We start from the raw sequence: 26,982 nt of genomic DNA, 5'->3' as shown, positions 1-26,982 counted from the left end.
GCTCTGAAGGGTCAAATCTACCTGCTCACGTCGTGAGCCACTGTGCTCACGTCGTGAGTTCTGACACAGCCTCGAAATTTGTGTCCCGAACTTCATAAATTCATATCTCTCACATACGAGTTCCGTTTTCGACGTTCTTTATATGCACACGTAGGTGAGATTATGCTCTACAACTCTCGTTTAGACTTCGTCGGCTAATTTTGACTTTATTTTTATTATATTATTTTTAGTAGGCCGGGACAGGAAAACTCCATTATAAATTCGTAACTTCTTCATCTGAAGTCCGTTTTCGTCTGTCTTTTTACCGTTGGACTACTATCGACGAGATCTTCGATTCTCGTTTAGATTGTTTCGGCTAGAAATCACTCGATCTCATATTCGAACTTCGGGTTGCATACTGCTAAGCTGAAACTTAGAAAAATCATAACTTCCTCGTACGAAGTCAGATTTGGACGTTCTTTTTATGCACGCTCTCGGTTTAACGTATTCTACGACTTTCGTTTAGATCACTAAGGCTAGATATCGCTCTATCTTAATTTCATATTTTACGTCACACAGTGTCGTACCGGATCTGTCGCGAAACTTCGACAGGTCATAACTTCTTCGTTATAACTTGGATTTCGGCATTCCTTATATATTCGGAAACCTTGCCACGACCACTACAACTTCCTTCATAGATATTAGGCTTATCTAATATTTTATTTTATCGTTTATTTTTATCCTTAATTCATTTAAATCACACAGTTAAGCAATAAACACATAATACTCAAATAATACATTCTTATTATTTCAAAACGAGTTACAAAGGTTAACCTATACTATTACATCAATATTAATGTCTAGCCCAGAAACGCAGGCGTTACATCTGCCCGGCTCTAACGGCCATCTGCAATCCTCAACGTGGCAGCAGCGGGTGTTGCCACCTATCCTGCTGCTGCTAGACTCGGACATTGGGCCTTCTTGTGGCCCTCTGATTGCACTAAAAGAAAATCAGATCTAAAAATGTTGTGCTGATGGTGGTAGCTATACAATCACTACTTATGTGACCAGTTCTGCCGCACTTGAAGCAACCCGAACTCCCCGCCTTACATGCCCCCTCGTGCATCTTTCCGCACTTGCCACACCGGCTGCGGCCCTGCTGGCTCCTCGATCTATGGTCTGATAACTTTAGATTCTTGCCCAAACTGACTGTATGAACCCCATCTGGTTTCCTCTTGTCACACCCCCCAAACCAGAACGGCGGAAACGTCCGGGGGCGGATGACGTCATGCTCAGTATCACAACAAATGTAGAATAGTAAAACAAGCAACATCATCCATTGCATTAATAATAAAGTGTTATATTGTATTCAAATCACATATGATTGACTCCAAAAGTAAATAGAAAAATAAAGACATGAAGTTACTATGCTCCATCTTCTGAATCCCTGTGCGTGTACCTGTCTACTTGTTTCCTGAGAATACAAGTGATTTTGAAAGTGTATCAACATTTAAGTTGGTGAGTTTATAAGTATTTTGTTTTAGAAAGCATGTTCTTTGTTTCTTGAAAGTCTTAGTATGTTCCTCAAAAAAATCCAATATTTTCTTATGTAAATCTAAGGTAAGAAAAAAATGTGACCCAAGTTCCCTCTACAATCACCTAGTAGATACAAGTTATAAACAATATAAAGCGAACAGACAGTCGATTGTGTGGTTCTGCCCTAAGCCCACAACCAAACAAGGAACAGGAAATGAGGCGGAATCCACACATTCCACTGTTTGTCGGATCTACATTGTATGTAACCCTGGCGTATACACTAGGTAATCACAGAGTTAACATTGTTGGTCCTTTTTTAATGGCATCTACATTGTACTTAGAAAGTAATGTAAAATTGTTGTATTTGTATGCAATCCTTTGTGTATGTATGTACTTTATTAAACATTCCATCCGGAAAGTGTGTGTTTGTACTAGAAAATAGTATGTTGTACTTGTGTGTTATGACCTGACCCATACCTGTTTCCCCTATGATTTCTTAGGGTATACATATTATATTTATATAACTAAGATCGAATAAACAGTAGACTGGGTGAATCTGCTCTAAGCCCACAACCAAACAAGGAACAGGAAATGAAGCGGAAAGCACACAGACTAGTGCATATTGGATCCTATTGATATATAATCCTGGTGTATGAAGCAAGGAATCATAAAGTTAGCATTATAGGTCCCCTTTAAACTGTATGTTCATGTTACTAGAAACGTTGTGTGGTGTAGTTCTATTGTTTAGTAAAACTGCTTGAAGTTATGAAATCCCGTAATCTAAACGCTTTAGTTGACACTATTGTGAGTTTTAAATAACCATACTTAATTGGACTGGTTAAACACGACGTTCTATAGACGTCGAAAAAGGTATGACATTTGTCACCCGTAGACCTGCCGGTCCCACTGTAGCTAATAGCAAGGTGCGGGATTGTCAGTCCCGTATAGATCTATACACAAACTCACGTTCTCCCTCCAGGAGACTCTGGTTATAAATTATAAGACTTAGAAGCCTGTACCCTGAAGGGTACGACCAAGTAGTACCTCACAACTCTGTATAACTAGACACGAAGAGAATACTAATGTTCTTTTGTGCTTGAAAATGTATGAATTACATTGTACTAGTAGTGTACAATAATTATACTTTAAATACTCGTTTTAGTATAATATTCATGACTTAGTAAAATAGTATTAGTGCTCCCTAAACTATACATATTATAGTTTACATGTATGTTCCTTATGAAAGCAGAATCTTAGTAATTTAACAGTTTATATAACATATGAAATAATTTTGAGAATAAGACCTTTTACTCGACATGTTTACAAAAAGGGGTAAAGCTTTATTTAAATAACTTTCATGTTTCAATATATATATATATATATATATATATATATATATATATATATATATATATATATATATATATATAACATATATAATTGAGATCAAACAGACAGTCGGACAAATGGTTCAAACCCTAGTCCACAACCAGATAAGGAACAAGAGATAAGGTGGAAAACATCAGTCCTAAGTCTATTGAATCTTAATTATATATATTTATATATACAAACATGTATTTCAGGAATTAAAAGAATAAAACAATTTAAGTAGTTTGAAAACACTGTTTAAATCAGTTGAAATAGCTTGAAATGTTCTTAAAACTGTTTCGAAATTATTTAAATGATAACACAATATTTCCTTGTGTTTTTACTTGTATTCCCCCCCCCCCCCCTCAAACATTAAAAAATGGTAAAAACGTAGGGGTATGAACTCACCTTATGGGAGTGATTCGATAGAAGGTTCGATATAGGATTTTATTTCCACGAGTGAAGTCCCGAAGCAAAACCGAGTCCTAATTAGCATTATATGCAATATATATGTATAAAATTAGTGTATATAAACGTAAGAATGACACGGAAATGGACTAATTAGTAAGTTTTACTTACTAATAAGAGTGTTAGAAGCTAAAATGGAAGGCTGCTAGGTGTTTACGGCTAGCACCAGTAGTTCACGGCCCAAGAAGATCTTGGGTTCTTGGGTTTACGGCTCACTGTTCTTGATGAAATGAAGAACAATTGAAGATCCAAGCAAGATCCTAAGAAGATTCAAAGGATGAAGGATGATATTTGAGAGAGAACAAAGGGTTTTCGGTTGATGATCTTGAGAGAAAAGCTTGAGTTTTCGGCTAAGAACTGTAGAATGAAGGAAGAATCAGTCAATATATATATATATATATATATATATATATATATATATATATATATATATATATATTGTAACGACGTAAATTTTCAAAACAATTTTTCATTTTTAAATCATACTTTCAATCACACGATAATCATAAAACATAAACTCCATAAGTGTGTACGGATCATGTCGGTGCCTTCCCACGGTCCTCGCTAGTACTTGAAACACATAACACTACAACTGTAAGCATAAATTCTTAGTGAGTTCCCCAAATATACCACATACCACACATACGCCTTTCCAGGCCATAACTCTGTAGGATCTTCCGATCCATGTGTCTCAGGGGACTTCTGTCCCAAATCCCGGTAGACCTTCCGGTCCAACCCGTATCGACCTTCCGGTCCGTAACCTCTTGACCTTCCGGTCCATATCATCCTGACCTTCCGGTCCTTACCATAAATAACATACATAGCACATACATATCACATAACCGCATATATTGTTGGATTAATGTCTAAGTCCATAACTATATTTAGTATGTACTTGACCCGACCCGGCATGGTCCATTTGGGTTGCACTTCACCGGCACAATTTATATGGATAGTCTTTTGAGAATAGTATATTTATGATTTATATTAATATATTATAAGTTCTAATATATTAATATGGAATCATATTATTTAATTAGTATTGATCAAGAATTAATTTAGAATTAATTAAGTGATCAAAAAGAACTAATTAAATATGGACTCTTATATATATGGAATGGGCCAAGTTCATTTAGGTTGGGCTAAGCTTTCATGGATGGTCCATGGAGCTTTTAACCCATGGATCCTATGTAAATGAAAGGTCATGGGTATTAGGGTTTACATGGATGTAACCCTAGTCCTCCATAATATATAAAGGGGTCCTTGGCTCACAAAATTGGCACAAGTGTGTGAAAATAAGAGTGGGCCGATTTTAGTGTGCATACATATTCTCTCAAGTTCTTCCAAGGTGTTTTGGTGATTTGTGATTCCATTTGAGGCTTCCACACTATTGGGGCTAAGCTCTTAAAGCTTGAAGACATCAAGCTACATCAAAAGGTATGTCATCTAACTAGAACTTTGTAGTATAGGTGCTTCATAATATGCTAGTTAGGATGAAACCTTGGAATAGTTAATATTTGCATGTATAATAGAAAAAACATAGATCCAAGGTTTATAGGGTTGCATGTACACCATAGGAGTGTTAGAATGCTCAAAACCCAACAGTGGTATCAGAGCCATGGGTTGTTTTCTGTTATATTGATGCAAATGTTTTATTTTCAAGTTGGAAAAAAAAGGAAAAAAAAACATGACGTTTGTCAAATTTTAAGATAATTACTTGTTTTTGTGAAAAACTAATTATTTGTAAAATTTGAATCATTTGCTATATGAGTTGAATTATGTCAAATTTAGTAAAAGATAAAATGATATGATTATTTTATTAGTTTTAAAAGTTTGATCTAAAGAGTTTTTTGAAACCTCCATAAGTTATGGATATGAAAAGGTTTTTAAAAAAATTGATTCAAAGTTTTTTATGGAGTTACAAAACTTGGTCTTAATGTTTTAAAGAATTCCATAACATATTCTTAAGTTATGGAACATGAAAAGTTTCATTATAAAACAAGTATTTAACTCCATAAGTTATGGAATCCAAAAGTTTTCAAGAGTTACAAAACTTGCCCTCAAGTTTTGGAATTTGGAAAAAGTTTTTTATGATAAAAAAAAAGAATTGAATTCTAAAACTCTTGGGTTCATAACTTAAACAATTAATTAAATGGTTTTAATTTTGAATTTAATAATTGGAATTATGATGTTTTTATTGAATAATTCAATTAACTCTTATGGACTTTATTAATAGATAATTAAAGTGTTTAATTAAAAGAGAATTAATAATTCCATAATGACATGGTTTAAATTTAATTAAATTAAGAGTATAGTTTAATTAATAGATTAAACCACCAAGTATTTTAAATGTCTAAAATACACCCTTATACTATTATAATATTAAAAGTTTAATATATTATATGTATAAGAGCAAGTCGTCTTACCATTAGTAGGCCTCATTCACGAAGCCGGTCTATAAGGGGGGTATAAGGTTACTGCCTATAAAATGGAAGTTTAATGGGTGTCCACTCTCACCCACCGCTTCCTTGACTGGTGGAGGGTCGTTAGCCGAACAGGTAGGACAAGGACTATAATTCTCCTTTCATTATAAGTATAATGATAAATACTAAGTAACTAAACACTTATAAATTCCCAATCTTAGTTACTTAGGAAAATGTGAATAAGGTGCTAATCCATGAAATTACACTTTGCACTTTGTTTAAGCTGTTAGTGGAGCGTGTGTGGTTAACCGGCACACTAACCTGGACTTAACAAGGTAGGCAAAGGGTAACTTAATGTTTATCATAGTATCGTTGGAGCGTGTGTGGTTAACCGGCACATCGATTGAGGGGTAAATATTAAGGGTACCAAGTATATTTGCATGGTTACTTCACACCTTGTTTTGTGATCCTCGGCATCCCAGTCACAAAACCTGAAGGGCACACTCGAGATTGAAACATGCCATTGAAAAGTTCAATAAATCTCAAAAGAATCTAGGAGTTTCAAAACCAATTAAAACCTAATAATACATTTCGTTTATCTTGGTGGAAATTGGTGAATCGTCATTCACCTACCTTCAAATATTTTATAGCTTGGATTACGGCATCCCTCTACCAAGTTATAAAATAGTTTGTTGGGTCCTAGCCTTAATATATCATATTGGATGTTATATTAAGGACTTAAATCAACTTTACGTGAATTTCTCCCATTGTTGATGTCTGGTTTAGACAACAATGATCTTCCCAAACCAAGCTTTCCTAATGAATATGACTTCCCGAGTTTGGCTCATGGAAGTCATACTTCTCTTCCTCCACCTCCTCCAATTATTCTCCCTAACCCACAAGTTTAAGGTCACTCAAGCCCTAATGGAAAGCAAGGTCTATGTGTGATCACATCTTAGAGATGAAGTCACATATTGACAAGTCGGGAGAGTTGCGTGTCAAAGTCTTGAGAAAGTTGGATGTTCAATCACTTTCTAAGTCACATAGTGAGTTCCTTTGGGACTACTATGAAACAGACTATGACATGAACCTTAATGATCATATCTACGTGCTTGGTGTTGCTGAATCAGCAATGATTTGGAACGATAGTAAAGCAAATTTGATTAGAAGATCAACTTCCCAAAAACTTTATGGACAGTGACAATGGTGACACTGGAAATCCAGAAAAAGCATTCTCTTCCCAATGGAAAGGGATTGTCCATAGTCAACCCGGTTGACCAAATGGTAAAGAGAAAGGCTAAGTCTGAGATAGTCCCATTACCAAAGGGTCCATATGTTTATTTTGCCAAAGGAAGGGGCGTTGATTGCAAAGCTGCCAAATTTACCTAAGGATGTTAAAGTCAATAAGTTTGACTCTACATCAGGTAGAGCCCATTATCTAACTTTGTTAAGTTCTATTCTGAGATCCTCATTACATGATGTGACTGGGTCACATGTTGATGTTTTAAGAATCAAAGAATAGAGAGAAATCTTAAAGGAAGTATATGCTGATTCTGATCGCGAAGGTGGATTTCGATCGCATCAGAATTTTGAGCAGTTGCTTAAGAAGTTATGATATATTGCTAAGGAATAGATAACAACAATTTTCCATGTGGATTGTAAGGATAAGTTTTTCCGCAAAGTTTTAAAATAAAAGAAAATTGTTTAATTTTATTTATTTGAAGTATCCTTACAATGGCATTTGTGGAAAATTGTTGCTTAGATGATTCCACTGACAGCAATATTGGAAAATGGACTTGATTCCTTCATTTGTGGTAGTGTCTAAATTTACCAAATCAGGAAAGTTCCTCATCGCCCAAGTTTCAATTGGACCGAAACTTGGAATCATGCAAGTTGAATAGTATGATGAATGAGAACTTTCAAGCATTGGAAAATCAAGACTAATTACTTGTTCACATGGATGTATGAGTCAAGTGAAGGACTAAAGGGATCGAGTACACATTCTTGTGCACTGGTCATGTCCACCACAAAGCTCGTTAAGACTATTTGATTTACTAAAGTTTAGTAAATATGGTTATACTTACAAGTTTAAGTATAATTCTGAAACATTGGAAAAGTCTCAATGTATGGCAGAACGAATGGGAAGAATCAAATTAGGCAGAAAGATAAAAGTTTCTCAAATCTGAAAAGATGGGAAAGTACTTTAGTATCATGTTTGTGATCATCTTAATGATTTAGAAATCATATCACAATTAGTCCTCTAAAGGTCATCTTAGTGCATTCTTATGACTAAAAAGAGGAGTCATGAATTGTTGAAATGGTTAGATCAGGAAGATGAGTCATACTTCGTTCCAAAACAATTCTTAGAGTCATACTCCAAGATTGTAACTTGAGTGACATATCTTAAAGAAAGGTTTAAAACACTTGTCAAATGTAAGAGTAAAAGTGTCCTACTCTTGTACATTTGAAATTGGTAAGTTGTGATGTTTTGGATAAAACAAAGACCAACTAAGGCCAATTGTGTGAAGTGTTTGTCTTGATAAAGAATCCACACTATCTCTTGAATATTTGGCAAGATAGTCTTATATGTCAAGAGGATAGTGGGAGTCTTAAAGATCCTAAAAAGAATTTCAAGAACTAATCAAGAATAAAACCTGAGGTTCTTCACTAGCACACGACTTGAGGTTTATAACCTATCGTGTTGACATATTCTGTGCCCATTCCAGTTAAAGTTGGCTTTGCATAGGAGTTCTGAAAGTTCTCAATTGGTTGCATAACAACTTGGAAGCAATGGCAGGCCCTGTACTGCCAGGTGGCAAGAAGTTAAGATTGCATAAGTTCAGTCCATATGAGTTTGGATTTGTCATTATCCTTGTCTTGTGACTATGGTTTTGACGATTCACATAAAATCTAAGGGTCATAAGGTTTCTCTTCGATTCATGAAAATGATGGTGAGGAAACACTTCCACCAAGTAGATTTGAAGCAGATGGCAAAAGGTCTAAACAATTGAGACTATGATTATGGCATCCCTTTTCATAGTTCTGAAATTGCTTAGACACACATGCATGCTATCTAAGGAAAGGTGTATGATTTTGATAAAGTTTTATCAAAGCATCTCGTATCAGAAATCTGAACTTTGGTAAGAAAGTCAATAAAGTATTGATTTCTAGAAGTCCAGCTGATTTCTGAGTACATGTCAAAGCTAGTGGGAGCATAAGTGTTATGCTAATAATCATCATGTTAGTGGGAGCATGATAATTATTGTTAGTGTTGCAAGTTAGCAATGTTAATTATAGAAAACAAAAGTTTCAATTCGTGAGGCTGCAGGGATTGAAAAAGTTGTTTTGCTATAATTAAGGGAGAGGATATACTTCATTTCAGTTCTAAAGGCTTAGATTGAGACCTTAATCATCTTTAGTCAAGAATATATATATATATATATATATATATATATATATATATATATATATATATATATATATATATATATATATGAATTTCATGTTGGATTGGTTCAACTTAAGGAAATTCTATATATTGCGTTCTCAAAATTCGATTATGATTACGGCATCCCTCTTCATAGTCAAATTTTGAAAACATGGCAAATAAAAATATTGTAGCAAAAGACTGGTCTAGAATCATGTCTTTATGTGAGACATCATGAATCGTGTACCATTTGCTTTGGGTACAGGATCGATTGCATGTGCTATAATATTTGTCATTTCTAAATTTTTCCAAATGCCCAGAGGCATTAAAAAGGGAAAAGGTCTAGAATTGGATATGACTAAAATGATTAAGCAATTGTCGAGGACAATCTGAGGTTTACCAAAGATTGGTTGCTCAGGGACAGTTGGAAGTATAGTGCTAATTTTGGAAGGACCATATTGACATATTCTGAAAAAAGGCATCTCTTGTTCAGAAGTGATAGTCAAAATGAGAATATGGAGTTTTCTCCATAGGTGGAGGTTATCTGTGTAAGATTAGAAAACTTAATGCAAGAAGCATGTCCAAAGCAATGTACTTTGAATATGAGACTTAGTTTCCATGGAGTTGATCTCCATTGGAATACCTTATAATGATTGTTGACAAGTCTTTGTGACTTTGTACATATTCATTACAGGAGGGTCAGTACATATAAGTTTAAAATCTAAACAGATTTCGATAAATGATAGGAATTTGAAATTCTCACATTTTTCGATAAGGATTTGGGAGTGTGAAATTAGAATCATTGAAATTATGTTCAATTGGTTTATTTCACAAAGTAAGGATCATAGACAAACATAGAGTGCATACTTGGTGTATGGCAAAGCTATTGTTTAGAAAAACATAGTGTACATTCTTGGAGCATGGGACAACTAGTGTTTTTAATTCAGGTATAAAGTTGATAAAACCGAAACAATGAAATAATGAGTAATCAGTATGGTGATAAATAAAAGTGGTATATTTATATTCATATGGTTTGATACCATATTTGATTCATTTATTCTTGTGTTTCATTTTGCATGTTTTGACTTCCAGAATAAACTAGGTCATTCTTCCTGAATGACTAAGTTATTCAAACTATCCACAGTCGGTCATATGTTGGAAGTAGATATGAATCAAGACTGTCATGGGTTGGCTTGTAGAGGTCTAAGATGTTGGACAAAGAGGTGCTACAACACTCATGATTGCTCATAAGTTTTGAGTATTGGATTCAACCCGCGCTCATTTGAATCACTTCATGGATTTTATCACGAGTGATCATGAGACGATAATATCTTATATTCTTCAAACCTAGAGATATGAGTTGTTACTATGAGTTGGTTATACATTGATTGCACGAAAACGCATTTGGTAACTCGATGTTATAAAACGTGCCTTTGTGTATGATTCAACAAGTAGTAGAACAAGCCATATGAGTCGAAGTTTATCCATTCCTTTTACCTTCGGGATAAAAGCGATATATGTGGGCCCCTCGATGATTTAGCGATGACACATGTGAGTGCTTGGCCAAGCCAGGACTGACTTGATTTGTTCAATCAGTCAGTCATCATAAATCGAAAATCAGGAAACAACAAATGGACAGAGATAATGATTATAATCCATGTCTCAGTCCATATGATATCTAGAATGGAGGAATATATGATCCCTTATCTAATGGACAAGTCATTGACAAGGTCAGAGTTCGACAGCGGCTTTAAGAGCTACGATTGCCAGTTAGGTTTTGAAGTCATACTCAATAATAGTTTTAGACTTATCCAAGTGGGAGACTGTTGGATTAATGTCTAAGTCCATAACTATATTTGGTATGTACTTGACCCGACCCGGCATGGTCCATTTGGGTTGCACTTCACCGGCACAATTTATATGGATAGTCTTTTGAGAATAGTATATTTATGATTTATATTAATATATTATAAGTTCTAATATATTAATATGGAATCATATTATTTAATTAGTATTGATCAAGAATTAATTTAGAATTAATTAAGTGATCAAAAAGAACTAATTAAATATGGACTCTTATATATATGGAATGGGCCAAGTTCATTTAGGTTGGGCTAAACTTTCATGGATGGTCCATGGAGCTTTTAACCCATGGATCCTAAGTAAATGAAAGGTCATGGGTATTAGGGTTTACATGGATGTAACCCTAATCCTCCATAATATATAAAGGGGTCCTTGGCTCACAAAATTGGCACAAGTGTGTGAAAATAAGAGTGGGCCGATTTTAGTGTGCATACATATTCTCTCAAGTTCTTCCAAGGTGTTTTGGTGATTTGTGATTCCATTTGAGGCTTCCACACTATTGGGGCTAAGCTCTTAAAGCTTGAAGACATCAAGCTACATCAAAAGGTATGTCATCTAACTAGAACTTTGTAGTATAGGTGCTTCATAATATGCTAGTTAGGATGAAACCTTGGAATAGTTAATATTTGCATGTATAATAGAGAAAACATAGATCCAAGGTTTATAGGGTTGCATGTACACCATAGGAGTGTTAGAATGCTCAAAACCCAACATATATCACATACATCATAACATACAAGACCTTCCGGTCACACATAGGTACCCTTCGAGGTACAGTATAGTGAGAAGACTCACCTCAATGAAGTCGGATAAACTCTCGTGCTCAACGTCCCGACCTAGCCTCCTCCTATTATTCAAATAGCATTCCCGATCAATATTCTCTCATAGCCTCATCTCTATAAATTGGGTAGAAGGCCATTCTACCCTTCCCTGAACTCTCTTGAATCAGTCTTGACCAGAACCCTAAAGTCAACGAAAGTCAACGGTCAACTTTGACCCGACTCGTCGAGTGCACAAGGGCGACTCGGCGAGTCCATGCGGGTCCTCTGAATCCTTTCAGCCTCTCTTGGCTCGTCGAGTCATCCTCCCACTCGACGGGTTACACCTGTCACGAATCGCGGGGCAACCCCGACTCGACTCGTCGAGTCCACTTATGGACTCGGCGAGTTGCTTCCATGTTCTTACTCAAATGACCTTCTAAGGTCAGATCTACTTCCCTAACTATCAGATCTACCCTTCAAGTGCTTAAATGTCACGTAAAGGTGCAACCTTTACGTGCATGCAACCCACATCAAGTCATAAATGGAGAAATAACTCTAAAAATGCCAACCTAGTCTCCAATCCTCCATGAACAAACACAAAGCAAAATGGGGAAGGTTCTCTGGACCTCTATGGGTCCAGATCTGAGGTCTAACCCAGCAAGGGACCATAAACTCATCTTTTCAAGCCTTTAAAGGTTATAGAAAACCCTAAATCATAGATCTTAACCCAAAACAGAAAGGAAGTTCGATTTGATACCTCAATAGTGTAGATCTGAACTTGAAAACCCTGGATCCACAGCTCCCTTGACCTCCTCTTGTTGGAAACCACTTCTTCTTTGCTAAAACACTCAAGAATTGATGAATTAGCCTTCCTCTTGCACTACAAGCTTTCTCTCTGCTCTCTAGGGTTTCTCAGGGTGCATTGGCCGCAAATGGAGGCTATAAAGGCCTTTAAATAGGGCACAGACCCCGAGAATTAGGGTTTCCAATTACAGCGCGGACTCGCCGAGTCCACGAATCGACTCGTCGAGTCCTTCATTAAATCAGTCAAGAAATACGCGGTCCTACTCAGCAAGTCTGAGCGCCTACTCGCCGAGTCCCTTTCTAAAATTCAAGATAAATACTTGAAACAAGATACCTGGGAATCCGGATGTTATATATATATATATATATATATATATATATATATATATATACATACATATATATATATATATATATATATATATATATATATATATATATATATATATATAGGGGACCTTTTTCAACAATATTTCTCATCTCATAATCAATGGTTTCAAGAACAACCATTGCCTTCGTTTTCCACATGGTGAAGTTGTATTCATCGAAGGGAGGAATTTTGTTGAGACCAAAGGATTTGGAATTATTTGAAGTCGACATGATTACTTGAGTGTATCAAAAACCTGCTCTGATACCAATTGAAGGTTTGTGTCGATCGGATACACCTCAAGTATTAAGAACAAACGTAAAACTAATCTAAGCAAAACAATAAACATGAAGTAAATAACACAGAAGTTCTCCAAATTGTTTCTTTCACCTAGAAAGAGGGTTTTGTCTTCACCAAGAAGATGGTTTGTCATAAATAAGATTGACACAAAGCCACGATCACAACATTAGGGTTTTCCCTAATGTTGTATATATATACTTATCTATACATGTATATCCCATGAATCAGGGGATAGCGTCTAATCTATACTAAGAACCAATCTTATCACAAAGATACCGAATCTGTGATTTATTCTATACTTATCTATATCATTACCTAATATACAAAAGATTACAATCGGACAACTACGCTATACACTGACGCTGATAAGCTGGCGTTGTCGATATACTTGATGCTGACACTAACATATAGTCTTAGAGTGTTTGACTCATAAGATCATAAGGTGCGACCTTACATTTTTATTTTATAAACTTGGAAAATAGTCGATCACAACGAATGTTGATGTATTTATTTTATTTAAATTTGGAGAAACTCCATAAAAGTTCTTATGTTTTTGCCTCATAATCGATTTAGTCTTTATATGTTTTTTTATTCAATTAAATCCCAAAAAATCAGTAATTGTATTCAATTTGACCATTTTACCCGATCAAATGGTCATCCCACTTTCAAAAATTACACTTTCGACCTAGATTTTAAATTTTATTACAAATTTGGTCCAAAATTTGCACTTTTGGCCCAAATTTCAAAATTTTGTTACGATTTCATAATATTTTTTTTTTTACGTTTTAAAAAAATTCAAATATGTTTTGTTGTTATATAAAATCATATTTATACAAAAAAACATATTTTACACATAAAACCTTTTTTTTCTTTATAATTAAAAAATATTTTTATATGGTAAATACCTATAAAAAAACCTTTTTTTAAACATCTTTGTATGCAAAATACGTATTTATAAAAAGCACTATTTTATTTTAAGTACCTATTTATAATTCATAGTTATGTGAAAATGCATGAAATACACTTAAGTAAAATACATTATTATACCCATATATACCTTAAAAAACTTTTATAAAATATGTATTTATTAAGTACATAAAAATGTATACAAAGAGCAATTTCATAGTAAACGTATTTTTATATATTTATGTATACAAACACATTTTTATACAAACACGTTTTTTATAAAAAAAAATGTATACAAACACGTATTTATACAAACAGATTTGTATATAAACATATTTTTATACATAAATGTATACAAATAGGTTTACTATGAAATATGTGTTTGTATACATTATTATTTTATAAAAAACATGTTTGTATAAATTTTTATAATAAAAACATGTTTATATATATATATATATATATATATATATATATATATATATATATATATATATATATATATATATATATATATATTTTACAAGAACGTGTTTGTATACAAATGCATTTACTATAAAATAGATGTTTATATACATTTTTTTTTATGTAAAATACATGTTTGTATATATTTTTTTATAAAAGTAGATTTGTATATAGTTCTGTATTTATATGCACACAAAATGTTTATATACTTAATAAATACATATTTTATAAAAAATTTTACAGGTATATATGAGTATAATAATGTATTTTACATAAGTGTATTTCACACATTTCCACTTAACTAAGTTTTTATAACCAGGCATGTAAAATAAAACAATGTGTTTATAAATACATATTTTGCCTACAAACATGTTTTAAGAAAAATGTTTTTATATAGGAATTTTGCATATAAAAACGTTTTTAAAAAAATTAATATATAGAAAAAAGAAGGTTATGTGAAAAATATGTTATTTTTGTATAAATAGGATTTTTTTAAAGAGAATATATAAATATGAATTTATACAACAAACAAAATATATTTGATTTTTTTTTTGAAAAATAATGTAAAAAACTAAATTTATGATGAAATCGTAACGAAATTTAAAAATTTGGGATAATAGTGTAAATTTTGGACCAAATTTTTAATAAAAATTAAAATCTGGGTCAAAAGTATAATTTTTGAAAGTGGGACGACTTCTTGACCGTCTAAAATGGTCAAGTTGAATACAATTTCTGATTTTTGAGAATTAATTGATTAAAAAAACATGTAAGGACTAAATCGATTATGAAACCAAAATATAAGAATTTTTATATTGTTTTGGCAATAAATTTTATAAAATGATGAAATTTGGTGTTTTTAAGATGTTAACGGTTAATTACTTAAGTTATTGTTTGGTGGTGTTATAAAATGTCTTAACATTTAAAATTTTTGAGGTTAGGAACAATACCTAACTCCACCACTGTTCATGTAGTTACCACAACGGTTAGGCTTTTCACTTCCCGCTCCTTCGACCTCTGACTTTATCTTTCCTCACTGCTCCACTACCGACTGCTTCTTCTCCTTCTACTCCGGTTTCCACTGCTAACCGACTGCTTTTCTCCGATTTTCATCAGGATCCATCTCCATTAAACACCAGAAAAAGTTCTCTGTCAAATCCTCAACCTACCGTCCATGGTTTTCTCCAACGCTCACTGCTACTCAACATCTTTGTCGATGGCGGTGTCGACTACAGACGACGTTCGGTTCTCAGATTATAATCTGGTTGTTAGTCGATTGTGTATTTTATCACCAGCAACGTCAACCTTCTCAGTATTCTTCTAAAATTAGTAAAAACGTTCAGCATGACACCGCCTTTTTCAACGACGATCTGCGATTTCTAGGTAATTAGTCTTTGATTTTGGATTTGAACCAAGCTACTGTTCGATTCGATTTCGGTGTAATTTGTTTTCTGGTTTTACTTTTGAAGTCGCGAAGGTATTGGATTTGATTTTAGGGTTTTATTGAAGGCCTAATTTGTGGTTTTTAGTGTTGGATACTTATAATCACTTGTTCATGCTAATCTGTTGGTTGGTACTAAATTTGTAGGGCTATGTAATTTATTGTGTATATGTAAGGGGTTGGATTAGGGCTCCACTAATAGCAAACAAATAAGACAAAGGTTCGTTTTCACCCAGGAAGCTGGGATGGAACAAAGGTTTATTTTCTTCATTTGGAATTCCTTCTTCTCCTATTCTAAAAGGGCTCCGCGTGTGCACAACTGTTTTATTTCTACTCGGGATTACCACAGACAGCCCGTATGCATATCTTTAGATCTTGGTTTTAATTAATATGGATGAATGAATGGATGATATTAGATTGACAAAATTGCAAAAATGGTCCTGTAGTATGCAATTTTTTGGGGTTTTAGTCCAAACCCCGAGTTTTTTGGATTCATGGTTATTTTGGAGTGGTTTGTATGTGGAATTGGTCTCCGGACTTAACTTCCGTTAAGTTGTTGCTGTTAACCCCTTCATGTGCCTCCCACACAAGGGTATATTTGTCTTTTCACTTCTAAGGGACCATTTTTGCACCTGAAAAAAATATATCTCCCTTTTTGAAAAAAAATTAATACCTATTTATTTATTTTAATAATTAAAAATGACAAAATTGCAAAAATGGTCCCTGTGGTATGCATTTTTTGGGGGTTTTAGTCCAAACCACGACTTTTTTGGATTGGTGGTCCTTTTGAGCTAGTTTCGTTGCGTTTTTGGTCCCTCAGAAAACTAAAAAGACTAAAATGCCCTTCTGATACATTTTTTATGGGTTTTGCTATTTATTTTAAAATTTTATTAATAAAAATTATGGGGCCCACCTCTCTCTCTCTTTTTCTATCTCTCTCTATCTATCTCTCTCTCTCTCTCTCTCTTTCTCCAAAACACACACTTAACACTATCAAGAACACATATGCACAATCTCAAGAACACCTCCACCTCCATCTCTACCGTCCATCATTGTTCACCGCCACCACCATCCGCTGCCAACCACCTCCATCTCCTCCACCCTATCCCACATATCTCCTTGCTTAACTCGGTGAACAATTGATTTTCCAAGTTTGTTTCTAAAACTGAAATCGATTTTTGAATGTATAAAGTGCTTTTGGATAATGGGTTTTCAAACGCTTATTTGGTTGTTGTTCTTCAAGGAAGGGCTGCATAATCTGTCCATCTCCATCTCTCAAGAAACTAGTAATTGAAACTGAAAACATCAACACAATTGTCTCCAAAATCCGACCAATCCCATCTCAATCCTCACATTTGTGCTTCACTGCCTCCCAAATCTAGCCCAGAATCCTCGCCGTCGGCACCTCAATGGTCGTCGCCTATTTGATGTTTAAAAACCGGCAGTCTAAGGTTCTTTTTAGAACCAATATAGACGCTCGTTACACCTATCCCTTGCTTTCTCAAGGTGTTTGCTTTGAGCCTTCAATCGATGGAGAATTGTATTAAATGGGTTCTTACAGGTGAAGAATTTTGAATGGGATTGAGTTTTAGTGCTTCAATTAGAGGTTGTGAATGGGATTGAGTTTGAGCCTTCAACACTGGTGCCTTACTTTATCGATCTTAATTAATCTTTATTGTCACCTCCAGAGAACAATCTTCAAAATCCATGACCAAGGTCCACTGAAAATGAAATCGAGATTTGTAGATCTGTAAGTGAAAGAAACCGAGATTGGGGGTTGGTTTCTTGCTGCTATGAAGATGGTGACAATGGTTGTATGGAGAAGATGGTGTGTCGATGTAGTTGTATGGAGAATATGGTGGGTCGATTACCACTGGTCCAGGTCGTAAGGGCGAAACAGGGGAACCCATATGGAGTTCATGAAATCTGGGTTTGTTGGTATTACCAGCATCGAATGTAACTGATTTTTGGGCTATAGCGGTTGTTGTAGATGATAACTTGGTGGGTGGATGTGGAATTTTGATTAAGAAGGAAGAGATGAAGAAGATGAAGTGTTCATCTTGGGTAAAAAGAAAAAGGAGAAGGAGGTGGGGGTATACGGAGAGAGAGAGAGAGAGAGAGAGAGAGAGAGAGAGAGAGAGAGAGAGATTTATTTTTTTAATTAGTTAAATAAATAATTAAATAAGTATTTAGATTTAAAAATGAAAGAAATGAAAAATAAATGAAAAATAAATAACCCAAGGGTATTACAGTCATTTAACTATTCACAGTGACAAAAAACGCAATGAAACTAGCTCAAAAAGACCATCAATCCAAAAAAGTTGTGGTTTGGACTAGAACCCCAAAAAAATGCATACCACAGGAACCATTTTTGCAATTTTGTCTTAAAAATAAAAGAGGTTTCTCTCTCCTCTCTCTCTCGCTCTCGCTCTCCCCTTGACCACCATTGAAGCTACCACACCATTCAAGCTACCACCAAACATCTTTCATTTTATTTTCCTTTAATATGAGACGAATTGAAAATAAAAGAGAACATGAGGTATCAATTCAAGTCCTATATATACATATGAATATAGAAACCCATTCGAAGCATCGAACCCCTCTCTATAAAAATCGGAAGGTGCCTTTTACTCCCACAGATCCACTACAATCCCTTCCGTCAGCAACCCTAAATCAGATTTGAGTAAAAAGCTTCATGAATTGATTACAGAACAAGAGGAAAAATGTACTCCTTATATAGACCAACCTTCCCCTTCCTTCTTCTTCACTTACAACCAAGAACCACCGCTGCCGGCCACTAGAGCAGCTCCCTCCTCCCCTCCCCGCTGTCATGGTAAAAACCCACCACCACCGTGTTTATTTTGTCGAGTACAGCAGCCCCAAACATCTCCGACCCTTACTCCTTCCTCCCCTCGTCTTTCACACGTCGACCTCGCTAGAAGAAATAAAAGAAGCAGCGGGAGTCGCCGGAGCGAGCACCACCGGCTGCCACTGTCGTTCTCAGCCCACTCTGCCATCCCCCTGTCGTGACCCACTGCTTCGACCGCCTTCCTTCTTTCCTTGACGAGCGATGCCAGACGAACCCATCAGAAGAGGAGGAGGTGGCGGAGCCACCTGCCGCTGCTACCCACTTGGGTTCAAGGTGTTTGTTGCTATAGAGAAGGGTGGGAGCGGAGATGGCTACCTCACTGTAGGAGTCGGGGTAGAAACAGCAACAAAGTGGCGTCAGGTAGTGGCTGTGGGCGGCGATGGCGGCTCCGACGGACTCCTGCTGTTTCGTTTCGGGCTTCTGGTTGACGGAACTGCGAGTGGAGATGAAAGTTCGATTTGCTACATTTGATTTTCGATTTGTTGGGTTTTCACAAAATCATAACAGGTTCCAAAATCATAATAGGTTCAAAATCGAAACAGCCACCGACTTTATCTTCCATGGGTTAAAGTTGCTATTAATTACCTGGGTTTTCTCATAGGCTTCATTTTTGGGTTTTCGATATGCTATGTCCGCCATTCGTCTTCTGGGTTTACACAAATGAAGATGGAGGAAGTTGCAGACCTCTTTTATTTTTTAATTATTAAAGAAAATAAAATAAATATGTATTAATATTTTTTTTTTAAAAAGATGATATATTTTTTCCAGGTGCAAAAATTATCCCTTAGAAGTGAAAAGACAAATATACCCTCATGTGGTAGGCACATGAGGGGGTTAACAGCAACAACTTAACGGAAGTTAAGTACGAGAACCAATTCCACATACAAACCACTCCAAAAGGACCATGAATCCAAAAAATTCGGGGTGTGGACTAAAACCCCAAAAATTTGCATACGACAGGGACCATTTTTGCAATTTTTTCTATTAGATATTGGTGTTAATGTTTTTTTTAAAAATGATAAACTCAAAGAAATTACTTTTTTCATGACATTTATTAAAATTTCAACAGGAATATCATATTTGTGAATTTGCTAATAAAATATTATTTTGTTGGAAGTATTAGGAAATTTGAGTTGCTAACAAACTAAGAAAATTTTGTTACTAAAGGCCCCAACAAATATAAGGTGTTTAAGTGAGGATGAGCCGAAAATATAGGGTAGTTCCGAACTTATAAGCGCAAAATGCGTTATGGAAACCCCTCTCCCCCAAACAAAAAGCAAACATGATCTTTTCACCTTCATTATCGATGGGTAGGGAATAGATTGATAGGACTACGATTAGACTACGAAAATTGAAGATATTTACATATTTTTTGAATTAAAATGCAATTAGTGTACGAATATTAGAATAAATAAGTATTTCTTAGTTTATCTATTCAAAATAAGAAATTTTTTAATGTGGTTATTATGTCCTCATTTTGGGTTTTTTGGATATTTTCGAAACAATACAATTTTTGAAACGGAGAAGCCAAGAAAGATGTTATAACTTCTTTGTAATTTTCCTCTAGCACTTTGCTAGAGGTGTTTTTATTTTATATCTATCCCTCCGTTCCAAAAAAAAAAAAAATCTTAGTTTGCTAGCAGCTGGGGTGAGCACGGTGCAACTCATGTTATTGGCCAAAACGGATCCGTTCCAAAAAAAAAATTATTAGTTTGCTAGCAGCTGGGGTGAGCACAGTGCGACTCAGGTTATTGGCCAAAACGAATCGCAAACACGATTATTACATTTTTTGATACCGAATGATATGGTTATTTTTGCGGTTCGGTTATGTGGTTTGTTTATACAGTTAGGTTTTATGCGTTTGCGGTTTAATTATTTTACTGCATAGATTTCGTGCGGATTTCAATACAGTTTTTGTGTGGCTTTTAACCGTGTGGATTTCATACATTTTTTGTGGTTTTAGCTGCAGAGACTATTAATATTAAGAGGGCCCATGCTATGCATGGGTTGGGATTTATGTCCATTTTGTTAATGGGCTGCTGTTATGTAGGAAAATAATTTGCATTTGGAAGTCGAACTGGGTTAAGGGTAAAAGCGTCATTTCCCTCTTGGTGCAGGATTACATTAGGATGAAGGGTAGAATGGACATTTCTGCAATACAGTGAACAGATCAGATCAGGATTAGATTGGAAAAACACAACTTTTGCAAAACTTTGCAATGAAAGCTATCTGTACCATGTGAAATACTGGAATAATAAGGCTTATTTACGAACTGAAAATATAGTAATCCTACATATAAGAAGATTGGGTTATTAATCATTCATAAGTTTAAAATCTTGAAAATAACCGTCTAAGGTATCAAATGTCCAAACCTCTCATTGTCATGGTTGAATCCGTTAGCAAACCTGGAATTAATAACAAATGCTGAATAATCATTTTTTAAAGAATTAAGAGCCATTCTAGATTTCAAGTTGCAAAATGATGTATCGATTCCTAAATAGCAGTTACTATTGGAGAAGATGAAGTTAGTCAGCGTTGACTTGTTGACTATGTTTGACCTTTGTTAGAGAGTTAGTTGTTTGTTAACTATTGTTTAGTTAGTTGATCAGAGTTAAGTTAATTGGTTGTTTACTTGATGTATATAGTTTTGTACAATCAATTAAGTACAATCAATCTCTGATCAACTGTTTTTTGCACATCAGAAGGGAAGATTCGAAATTGGAAGAGGTTACTTAGCCGCACAAATTGATGATTCTGAAAAAGTTGATATGGGGGTGATGATGGATAGTGGCTGTCTTTTACCCTTGTAATTGTAAAATCCAGTTCACCACCCAAACATTTATTTAAGTGCAACACGTTGATGCCAATTAAAACAGAGGTAAGAAATGAAACAGGTGGTGTTTGATTTATTTTTTATTAAATGGCATGGATTATTGTTTTCTTTAATGACAATTGTTACATCTAACCTTTATAAAGTTTCGAAAAAATCAACTTTTCTCTTACGTTAGTTTTCATGTTTAATACATTTTTTTACAGCAAACTTTTATAGAAAGCCTTATAAACATACCTTCCTAAATTGTAAAAACTATAAAAGAGTTATAGGAAAAGTTTGATAAGTTTGTATAAAAATACAATAAAAACCTTAAAAAAGGTTATAACTAAAAGATCAGTTGTCCAAAAAACTTATAATTTTGTTTGTAAAAGAAGCTTAAAAAAGATTGTACAAGACCATATGATTCATTTTTCTACACAGAGAGATCAAAAGTGCCAAAAGTGCCAAATAAAGTCCTGACCAAAATACCTCTGTCATACCTTATTGTACTTCTTGTACCGTTGCTTTTTCTCCACACATAATTGGTAAAAGCATGGTCTGCACAAAAACAAAATTCAAGACTTACTAATCAAAGCTTAAGTTGATTAGGCTTACAAAGTGCATCAATTTCAGTATTATTCCCAATAGTAACCTGCTTTTGTATTTTATTACCAAGAAGCCTAATCACCTGAAACATAAATTTTTTATAAAAAGATTAAATTCTTCAAAAATATGATCAAAATGAATAACAATTGAAACATTTTAAAGATAAAATAACTAAAAGATAGACCCTAACACTTATTTGTTCATTCAATTCGACAATCAATAGATATAGCTATAACATTCATATATTATGTGGACGACAAAACTCTTATGATCCTACCAACTGTTGGTCAGATCACAAGAGTTTGAAACAGTTTGCACCAAATACTTTTTGAACCTTTACAGCTCTTTTTATTCCTCAATAAATCTGTTATCAAAGAAAAAGCCATAAATACATACATATTCAACTTATTTGAATGGAAGACAACATATGAAAAGAAAGAAAGAGAAGAAAAAGTAGATCAACTAACCCCCTCTTACGAACGGCCTCCATGGCTGTTGCTATTGTCGCCATGTAGACGATTTACTTCATCGAATATTGACTTTCTAAACTTGGATCCATAATCTCAATAACTTTACCCCTATCAGTCAAACGTGGCAGAGCCTGTTTCCACAAATCAAAACAAAACTCACAACGCATACTAATCTTACAAATCAAAATCTCATGTTGACAAATTGCAAAAAAAAAAAAAAAAAAAAATAATAATAATAATAATAATATATGAAACTTACCTAAGATACAAGAACAACTTCTCCAGGAGACCTCTTCATAGCAACAGGAACTCCACCAGTCAACAACTCCATATGGACAAACCCATAACTATACACATTTGATTTTCTGATCAAATGGCCACTCAAAGCATACCTTCAACAATAAGTTAACCAAATACTTTAATAAAAGGCAGGTTTTAATAACTTTTTATTATATATTGATAATAATTGTTAGTTGTTAGTTGTTACTTAGGTGCAACGTATCCTTGGGTGCCCAATACTCAAGTTGAAACATGAGCACCAGCTCTATAAGAGCCGAATTTGGCCAATCGAAAATCAGAAACTTTGGCATGAAAGGATTTATGAAGAAGGATGTTGCTGCTTTTGAAATTACTGTAAATTACATGAAGGCTCACATGCTGATGAAGGTACTCGAAAGTTGTTTGTCGAATTTATGATGATTGATGAAAACTGAATGTATCTTTTTTATCCAAATTAATATCATCAAATCAACAGAAGGGAAAAAGGATTTAAATCAAACTCAGTGGTTCAAGAAAGACTAATGTCATATCAACTCTGACCTGCCTTATCAAAAACAAAAACCAACCAAATTCAAAGCCAGATCCAAAATAAAACTATGAAACAATTATCACTTCACATTTCATAACATCTACACAGCTTCCACAAACTAAAATTGAAAACCTTTCAAAAGAACCAACACATAAGATAAGAAAGGAGAGGGAATTTATAACTTTCAAATCATGATTACAAATGCACTTAAATTTTGTAGCTAACAAACTAAGAGATTACTTTTTTCATGACATGATTTCTGATGAATAATTAATGCATTCCATAATGTATTACACTCGTAAAAAATTAAAATAAACTGAGAAATACCATTTTTGCATGTGATATTTACGAAAATGTCATTTTTCGGTGAAATTTTTACCAAGTATCAATTCTGTAGATGATATATGTGAAAATGATATTTCTTAGTGAATATTTCTCTGACTAATGACATTTCATAAATAACATATATGAAAATGGTCTACAAAAATGATATTTCCAGTGAAATTATCACTGAGATAAAATCCTTATTACTTATATTTTATTAAATATTTAGAAAATCAACAATAACATAATAACATGTACACATAAATCTACAAAGAAACAAAAATCTTAAAATAAACTTCTAATGTCTGGAAATGTAATATTTGAAACAAGATCTATTTGCAACAAGATCGGTGTTTAATAGTAAATATTAGGGTGCAAAGTACTCATTGGATGTGGCTTACCCTCTTTGGATGTGTAATGAGTTTAACATTTCCTATAAATAGGAAGTGAGTGACTCTCATTTTATGTAAGAACCATTTGTGAGATTAGTGTAACGTCCATAAAAATCATGCCCAATTTAAACTTTTTCAACACATTTAAACATTTAACATTTACAAAATTTGTTTTCAAAATAATAAATATCATAGTATCCCAGTATCAAATCATGAAATCATAGTGACAGGAAGAGCGGTACGATCATGCCTTCGCCTTCCCGCGGTCACCAGAAGTACCTGAAACAATAATCGATAAATGTAAGCTCGAAGGCGTAGTGAGTTACCCCCAAAATACCAACCTCATAACCTTAATTATATCATATAAGCAAACATAGAACAACATGCATAATGGGCCTTCAGCCTGACTGGACCGCCCCGCAGGCTTTCAGTCTATCTGGACCGCTCTCCGAGCCTTCGGCACGTCTGGACCGCCTCGCAGGGCCTTCAGCCTATCCGGACCGCTCGCCGGGCTTCGGTCTGACTATCATACCCTCCTGGGTCTGTAGTCTATCCGGACCGCCGTGGGTATGTTGGCCTTCAGCACAAAGCAGGACCGCCTCAACCCAAACCCCCAATCAAACAAACATGTGCATAAACATATCATACGCTAGCATACATAACGGTCAATCGATCTAACAGATCACATAGCATAGCAACACCCTATAACCAGGATACTGACCAAACCAGGTCACTAACATATGTACAGATAATCATACAGATCTAACGGATCTCATAGCATAGCAACATCCTAAAACTAGAATGCAATCATAAAGGGTCGGCCTTGGTGCCGTAGACCCTGTTGATATAGTGAGGAGAACTCACCTCGCAACTGTCGACTGAAACTAGAAAGCTCAGCTCCCGGATCACCACCACAAACTCCACCACCTGAATTCGACACATCACAAGGTTCATAAGTTCCCAGGATACCCCCTTCAGAAGTCAACTGGTCAACCCTTGGTCAAAGTCAAAGTCAATTGTCCGGGTCAACAGTCCATGTTGACCTGAACTCGTCGAGTGTATCCAGCCACTCGCCAAGTTCCCGGCATAACCATCCGCTCGCCGAGTCACCGAAGTGACTCGTCGAGTTCCTAAGGCTCGCGATCGAAACTCCTTGACCACTCATCGAGTTTTTCCCCTTGCAACTCGACAAGTTCACACGCACCCAACAGTTGGTAAGATCCTTAACCGACTCGCCGAGTCATTCTACTGACTCGCCGAGTCTATGACAATCTTCATCGGACTCGCCGAGTTGTTCATCCAACTCGTCGAGTTCAGGACCATCTCCATATGACTCGCCGAGTCGACTCTGCGGCTCGCCGAGTCTCTTCAATCCTTCATCCATACAGATTCTTTTTAAGCCATGCAAAGGTTCCAGATTACATATCCAACCTTCCAAGGCCTGCTTATCACGTAAAGTTGCAAACTTTACGTGCATGCAAAGCTTTAAGGCCCTTAAATGACAAATCTAAGCTTGCAATGAAGTCTCACACTTGAGGGAAGGCTTATTCTAGGCAAGGCTGGTAACTTTATGGGTCTAGAGGCCAAAGGGAGTCCATACCTGAAGTTACAACTTCAGATCTTAGCTCAAACATAAGAAGCCTTTTATAAAACCCATTCAAAAGAGATCTTTGAAGAACATAAGCCAAGCAAAAACAGCTTAATACCTTCAAGAGAGTGTTTACTGATGCAAATCTTGAGTCCCACGAGTTCTTGCCTCTACTTGCTTGTTTTCCCTAAGTGTTTCCTCCTCCAAAACTCCTCCTCAAAGCTTGAACACACCAGAAGAACACACACAATCGATTTAGGGTTTGAAAGGGACAAGAAGCAGTAAAGGGGAGGCTAGGGGAGGCCAATGATCCTTTAAATAGGGTGAAATGCCCCGAAATCTAGGTTTTCATCTGCCAGCTCCTACTCGTCGAGTCCGCTCTTGGACTCGGCGAGTAGATCACTAAAACACGCGGACCAACCCGCTACTACCCGACGAGTTGGGCGGCCAACTCGTCGAGTAGACCCAAAACCAAAAAGGATTCATACATAAATCAATACTTGGGAATCGGGGCGTTACAATTAGTCTAGTGAGAGAATTATTACATACTCACTTTGTAATAGCTTACTAGATTAATGAGAGCTTAAAACGAATTATTTACTCTTTGTGTTCTTCGTGGTTGATGGATTCAATTAATCTTTACAATTCTGCATTCGTCATCATAATCGGGTGACTACAATTGGTATCAGAGCCTTTAATCCAAAATGTTCAAATATATCAAACTCCAAAAGATTTGATTCAAAGGTGCCAAGTTCAAGTTGTGAAGAATGATATTGCTCTTAAATTCAAATCTTCAAGATCCAAAAAGAAGAAGAAGCAGAAGAAGAAGATCAAAAACAAGAAAAGTTGGGTTTCTAAACAAAATTCTTCAAATGTAGTTTTTAAGTCAAAATTAATGAAGAAAATTTGGGTTCCTAAGCAACAATCATCAAATGTTGCAATGTTTTCGAATTCCAAACCCAAAATTGTTGAAGATTCTCAAATTCATTATGAAGATGAAGTTAGATC

At 35.1% G+C, this 26,982-nt stretch overlaps 2 long non-coding RNA genes across 2 annotated transcripts; both read right to left on the bottom strand.

Moving 5' to 3' along the window:
* Positions 1 to 3,276: 3,276 nt before the first annotated feature.
* Positions 3,277 to 16,228, bottom strand: LOC145165105 (uncharacterized). Its single transcript, XR_013739894.1, has 3 exons — positions 15,615 to 16,228; positions 3,463 to 3,708; positions 3,277 to 3,368 (listed from the first exon to the last, which is right to left on the bottom strand). It is a non-coding gene; the product is annotated as an uncharacterized LOC145165105 (long non-coding RNA).
* Positions 16,229 to 20,623: 4,395 nt separating this feature from the next.
* LOC145162176 (uncharacterized) lies at positions 20,624 to 23,762 on the bottom strand. Its single transcript, XR_013738937.1, has 8 exons — positions 23,350 to 23,762; positions 23,122 to 23,254; positions 22,860 to 22,993; positions 22,439 to 22,474; positions 22,287 to 22,344; positions 21,347 to 21,379; positions 21,210 to 21,263; positions 20,624 to 21,125 (listed from the first exon to the last, which is right to left on the bottom strand). It is a non-coding gene; the product is annotated as an uncharacterized LOC145162176 (long non-coding RNA).
* Between the last annotated feature and the right edge of the window lie 3,220 nt (positions 23,763 to 26,982).

This window comes from Lactuca virosa, chromosome 3, assembly GCF_052849685.1.
Source record: "Lactuca virosa cultivar CGN04683 chromosome 3, Lactuca_virosa_CGN04683_v6, whole genome shotgun sequence".
NCBI classification, from domain to species: domain Eukaryota; kingdom Viridiplantae; phylum Streptophyta; class Magnoliopsida; order Asterales; family Asteraceae; genus Lactuca; species Lactuca virosa.
Note: the sequence above shows the minus strand (reverse complement) of the source record. Positions and strands in the feature narration are given on the sequence as shown.